Below are 6,853 nucleotides of genomic sequence, written 5' to 3' on the forward strand. Positions count from 1 at the left end.
ATGTGTTGTAGAGGCTGCTATCTGATAGTCTCATGTAATTAAGAAATGATGTATAAAATGTAAAGGATTTCTCCTCACGCCTGTGCTGACTGTGTGATTGTGAATGAGCATTGTAATGTGTAGCTTGACTGGGATCCGATCGTATGATAATGATCTCATGTTAACACTATTCTCTCCAGTTAGCCCTCAGCACCATGTATGGGTAGTCCAAGATGTCGACCAGAATATGGGTTGAGTAGGTGTGTCGAAAGGAGTGGGTGTATGGAAAGGAGTGGGTGTTTGGAAAGGAGTAGGTGTGTCGAAAGGAGTGGGTGTATGGAAAGGAGTGGGTGTATGGAAAGGAGTGGGTGTATGGAAAGGAGTGGGTGTATGGAAAGGAGTGGGTGTATGGAAAGGAGTGGGTGTATGGAAAGGAGTGGGTGTATGGAAAGGAGTGGGTGTATGGAAAGGAGTGGGTGTATGGAAAGGAGTGGGTGTATGGAAAGCAAATTCATTAATTGGGCAGATTTGTTGCCACTTAAGACTATTTTGCATAGCTGATTGGGCTGCACAATGAGTTGATAAGTCGGCGACCAACGTGGGGTTGTATAGATGTGCCTGCTGGCAGATGTATCATTGTCACCAGCAAAAGATAACATGGTCATTTTTCTCTCCCAAGATTTTATTTCAAGTAGAATAGCAGCCTACACAAGAAATAACTCATATTGATTACCATCTAGAGGGCCCCTTGATACATACAGTATATACAGTCTAGTACTCAATAGGAAGGGCATGAACGACAACAAAACCCCGCTTGCCAAGCACTACTAACCCAACTTATGGGAAGTAGAGGGCCCCTTGATACATACAGTATATACAGTCTAGTACTCAATAGGAAGGGCATGAACGACAACAAAACCCCGCTTGCCAAGCACTACTAACCCAACGTATGGGCAATAGCGACACAGTAGCCAATATCAGGGTGACATTCACAATAAACACATGTATACAACGCATGAAGCAACAGTACACCCATAATCAGTACTTTTGTGTGTGTGTACGTGCGTGCATGCGTGTGTGCATGCAGGTGTGTATGTTTGTGTGTGTGCACATATGGGTCTGTGCCTAGCCCGTGTCTAATGTTTCACAGAAGTGCTCTGTGTTCAGCCCTCATCAATAGCCCTGTATGTCTAGCTGTGCTCTACCGCATGTAGGTCTCCTGCTTATACTCTCCTGGCTAGCTTTCTACGTTATTACTACCACTGCTGAGCAGACCTATGTTCAAATACTATTTGAAATTATTTCAAATACTTTATCTGGGATAGATTGCACTTAACTGGTGGAATGAAACCAATAGAATAGTCACAAAAGTGCAAATCCACCTATCTGGCAATTTAGACAGAGTAGAGCAAATGCTCAAAGTATTTGAAATATTTGAAATAGTATTTCAACCCATGTTTGCTGCTGTGCTGACATCCAGCAAGCGTCTTTATTGAGGTGACTTCATGGGTAGCCTACAGTAAGAAAACCAACATAGCACTCCTTCAATCACTTTCCAGACATTGTGGTTCAAAAGCTCCTAGCTAATATCGAGTTGTTGGATGATATGGGTTGTTACTAACCAAGAGCTCCATGACTATGTTTGCGTCTCAAATGGCACCCTTTTCACCCTTTACATAGTCCACTACAAGAGCGCTATGGGGTGCCATTTGGGACACAGATTCCTTCTTGTCATTAAAGCGAAACGTATATGGTTTAATTACTGAATATAAGCAGAAACAGAAGACGTTAGATGTTCCATAATAGTGCCATGGGAGGCTATCTTGGCTTAACACAAGTCAACTACAGAGTCGGGGAGATAACCACACCCATACAGTACTGCAGACCTGGGATCAATATACTATTTGAAATCATTCAAATACTTTGAGTGTTTACTTTAGCTTGTCTGCACCGCCAAATGGGCGGGATTTGCCATTTTGGGACAATTCAACGGGTTCCATTTTGCCATGCAAGCTCAATAAAACACAGAGCAGAAGTATTTGAAATCATTTCAAATAGCATTTGAACCCACATCTACGGTACTGTACTGTAGATGTGTTTAGTCATGGATGTAGAACTAGGGTTGCAAAATTCAGGCAACTTCCCACAAATTCCCAGGTTTTCCAGAAATCCTGGCTGAGGAATTCCAGATGTATTCCAGATTCGTACCCAGTCCCTCCTGATTACAGGAATCTTCCAACCGGGTTCTCTGGACAACATTGGTAATTTCGGAAAGATACCAGAACTTTGCAACCCAAGTAGAACAGTAAGTCAGTTGGTGGTTGTAAACTTCCTGGACAAAAGTAGTCAATTTGAAGAACAAAGCAACAAGTCAATAAAGTAAACGGCTGAGACATCCATTCATGACGCTGAATCACAGTAGCTACATGAGGATCTGTTTGATCTGTGCTTCCAAGTTCTTGATTTTCCTATTTTATTTCCATTGTTGAAGTTTTATGGAAGTTTTACGATAGACATCAAGCATTGTCCAGCTCAGATAACTGTTGCCCTAATGACTGGGCCATACAAGGCGTGCCAAGGCAGTTTCAGATTGTCATCAGAGATAATTTGTGTAATTGCTGTGTATATGTGTGTGAATGCAGAGTTATTCCCTGTCTACCTGGTTAAATAAAGGTGAAATAAAAATCTAGACGATACAATTCCGTTTGAAAATGGGACAGCTTTTCTCATAGGAAGGAGATGTTGAGGAGAATCTCTTTGATGTTCAGCTTGTCATTGAAATGTGTGAGTTGTCTGTGATTAGTGCAGTTTGTGTGTAGTTTGTGTGTGTCTGTGGGGGGAGGTGCGTGTGTTTGTGTGTGTGTGATTGTGCTGTTCTGACCAACGTCACAGGCACAGCGACATGCCTGGCTAGCCCGGAAAGGGACCACCATCAAGCTTTTTTTGTCTTTGATTGTTTTACATTATTTAGTTAACAGTATTGTGACATTTGCGTTTAAACACACTTAACTGTATGATTTGTGTTAGTGAGAACATGGTATTCTGCTGGACCAGTTCTTTATAGGTTTTGATGATGAATCAAACGTGGTGTTTAATTAAGCAAATAACATTTGTGGCCTTCAGATGTGCTCTGCATATGGAGGATACTGGAGTTGTGATTCAGTGGTTTGCTATGTGCCATCTGTTTTCAGATGCAAAAATAACAGTACTATATGTATTATAGATGAATTTGCCTTCTAGACCAAAGCTGTTTCTCAATACACAACACAAATAGAGAGTTCATTGATTTGTTAGGTTGCTCTACTTTACTAGTCAGATGTCTAGCACCTTAGAATGAGCAGTAGCAGTAGTAGAACAGTAGTAGAAGCAGTAGTACCAGTAGCAGTAGCAGTAGCATCAGTAGCAGAAGTAGAAGAAGTAGCAGCAGAAGCAGAAGTAGCAGTAGTCGAAGTAGTAGTACCAGTAGCAGTACTAGTAGCAGTAGTAGAAGAAGTAGCAGCAGAAGCAGCAGCAGCAATAGTCGAAGCAGTAGTAGCAGTAGCAGAAGAAGTAGTAGAAGAAGTAGCAGCAGAAGCAGCAGCAGCAGTAGCAGTAGTCGAAGCAGTAGTAGCAGAAGTAGTAGCAGTAGTAGAAGAAGTAGCAGCAGAAGCAGCAGCAGCAGTCGCAGTAGTCGAAGTAGCAGCAGAAGCAGCAGCAGTAGCAGTAGTCGAAGCAGTAGTAGCAGAAGTAGTAGCAGTAGTAGAAGAAGTAGCAGCAGAAGCAGCAGCAGCAGTCGCAGTAGTCGAAGCAGTAGTAGCAGTAGCAGAAGTAGTAGCAGTAGTAGAAGAAGTAGCAGCAGAAGCAGCAGCAGTAGTCGAAGCAGTAGTAGCAGTAGCAGCAGTAGCAGTAGCAGTAGTAGAAGAAGTAGCAGCAGAAGCAGCAGCAGTAGTCGAAGCAGTAGTAGCAGTAGCAGCAGTAGCAGTAGCAGTAGTAGAAGAAGTAGCAGCAGAAGCAGCAGCAGTAGTCGAAGCAGTAGTAGCAGTAGCAGCAGTAGCAGTAGCAGTAGTCGAAGCAGTAGTAGCAGTAGCAGCAGAAGTAGTAGCAGTAGTAGAAGAAGTAGCAGCAGAAGCAGCAGCAGTAGTCGAAGCAGTAGTAGCAGTAGCAGCAGTAGCAGTAGCAGTAGTAGAAGAAGTAGCAGCAGAAGCAGCAGCAGCAGTAGCAGTAGTCGAAGCAGTAGTAGCAGTAGCAGAAGTAGTAGCAGTAGTAGAAGAAGTAGCAGCAGAAGCAGCAGCAGTAGTCGAAGCAGTAGTAGCAGTAGCAGTAGCAGTAGTAGAAGAAGTAGCAGCAGAAGCAGCAGCAGTAGTCGAAGCAGTAGTAGCAGAAGTAGTAGCAGTAGTAGAAGAAGTAGCAGCAGAAGCAGCAGCAGTAGTCAAAGCAGTAGCAGCAGAAGCAGCAGCAGTAGTCGAAGCAGTATCAGCAGAAGCAGCAGCAGCAGTAGCAGTAGTCAAAGCAGTAGTAGCAGTAGCAGAAGTAGTAGCAGTAGTAGAAGTTTCAACTGTTCTGCCTTACTATTATTCAACCATGCTGGTCATTTATGAACATTTGAACATCTTGGCCACGTTCTGTTATAATCTCCACCCGGCACAGCCGGAAGAGGACTGGCCACCCCACATATGCTCTCTCTAATTCTCTCTTTCTTTCTCTCTCTCGGAGGACCTGAGCCCTAGGACCGTGCCCCAGGACTACCTGACATGATGGCTCCTTGCTGTCCCCAGTCCACCTGACTGTGCTGCTGCTCCAGTTTCAACTGTTCTGCCTTATTATTATTTGACCATGCTGGTCATTTATGAACATTTGAACATCTTGGTCATGTTCTGTTATAATCTCTACCCGGCACAGCCAGAAGAGGACTGGCCACCCCACATAGCCCGGTTCCTCTCTAGGTTTCTTCCTAGGTTTTGGCCTTTCTAGGGAGTTTTTCCTAGCCACCGTGCTTTTACACCTGCATTGTTTGCTGTTTGGGGTTTTAGGCTGGGTTTCTGTACAGCACTTTGAGATATCAGCTGACGTACGAAGGGCTATATAAATAAATTTGATTTGATTTGATTTGAAGAAGTAGCAGCAGAAGCAGCAGCAGTAGTCGAAGCAGTAGTAGCAGTAGCAGTAATAGTAGCAGTAGTCGAAACACTAGTAGCAGTAGCAGTAGTAGTAGCAGTAGTAGAAGAAGTAGCAGCAGAAGCAGCAGCAGCAGTAGCAATAGTCGAAGCAGTAGTAGCAGTAGTAGTAGTAGTAGTAGTAGTAGAAGTAGCAGCAGCAGCAGCAGAAGTAGCAGCAGTAGAAGAAGTAGCAGCAGAAGCAGCAGCAGCAGTAGCAGTAGTCGAAGCAGTAGTAGCAGTAGCAGTAGTAGAAGAAGTAGCAGTAGCAGTAGTCGAAGCAGTAGTAGCAGTAGCAGTAGTAGAAGAAGTAGCAGTAGCAGTAGTCTAAGCAGTAGTAGCAGTAGCAGTAGTAGTAGCAGTAGTAGAAGAAGTAGCAGTAGCAGTAGTCGAAGTAGCAGTAGCAGTAATAGAAGAAGTAGCAGTATAAGTAGTCGAAGCAGTAGTAGCAGTAGTAGTAGTAGCAGAAGAAGTAGCAGCCGCAGCAGCAGCAGCAGTAGCAGTAGTAGTAGAAGCAGTAGTAGCAGTAGTAGAAGTAGCAGCAGCAGTAGAAGCAGTAGTAGCAGTAGTAGTAGTAGCAGAAGAAGTAGCAGCCGCAGCAGCAGCAGCAGTAGCAGTAGTAGTAGAAGCAGTAGTAGCAGTAGCAGTAGTAGAAGTAGCAGCAGCAGTAGAAGCAGTAGTAGGAGCAGTAGCAGTATCAGCAGCAGTAGAAGCAGTAGCAGCAGGTTGAGCTGTGATCAAGGACACTATTGTCCAGTGTTATCCTCATCAAGAATGAACTAGTCAGCTGAATACTAGGCCCTTTATCTGTGGTGAACTCCAGTCTCATTTCACTGAGTACTCTCTTTCTCCTCTGTTTCTCCTCAATAGCTCCATGGCGTTGTGTGGCTTGGCTTAGAAAGGCAGCGGCGTCTTTAGCCATGCAAAGACTAATCTTTCAGAACCTGATTGAATCATACACTGGTTTGGGTTGTAGTCTCTGGGCTGACTCTATGGGCTGACTATGGGCTGACTGCAGTGCTACTCTAGTAATGGAATTTTCTCTGGCTAAAAATACTATGACACATGAACAGAAAATATTAGTGAGATGCCAAGTAGACTTGTGGTGTCAACACCTTGTTTGTCTATCAGTATAACTTCATAACGTGAATTTAATGGAAAATCAATCAAATGTAATTGTTCCCTCTTTTCCTGTTTTTACCATCAACAGTCGATAGGTTTCCATCCAACATATCATCGTGTAACTCAATATTTACTTCCATAGGATGGGCATTTCCACCGCTATTTCCCACAAAATATCCCATCATATCGAAGGAACAAATAATTTTTCGGCATTTACAAAATTATTTCCATCACAGCTGTGGTGATTTTTTTTTATAGATATGACTTCACTCGCATAAAAAACCAGTGTACTGTCAGCATTACTCATTTAGATAAGAAACAAGTCCTTGTAGTGGGGAAGCAGAATCATTATTTTCACTTCCCGTTTAGGAGATCATAAATAGCTTTGAAATGGTTTTCACAGATGGCATAAGATGGTATCTGAGAGGAAGAAAAAGAATGATCTGCTACCACAACAGATTACTGCTGGGCTACTGCACCCAAAGACTCATTTACATCATTCAAAGAATGAATTTTAACAAGAGTTGAACACGTCTTGTTGTGCATTTTGTATTACCAAGGCAGGAACCCCAATTCAATAAAAACCTGGTATTTTTTATACTGTAGTATCTTTACTCTGT

This window comes from Oncorhynchus gorbuscha, linkage group LG09 (genome assembly GCF_021184085.1).
Source record: "Oncorhynchus gorbuscha isolate QuinsamMale2020 ecotype Even-year linkage group LG09, OgorEven_v1.0, whole genome shotgun sequence".
NCBI lineage: Eukaryota > Metazoa > Chordata > Actinopteri > Salmoniformes > Salmonidae > Oncorhynchus > Oncorhynchus gorbuscha.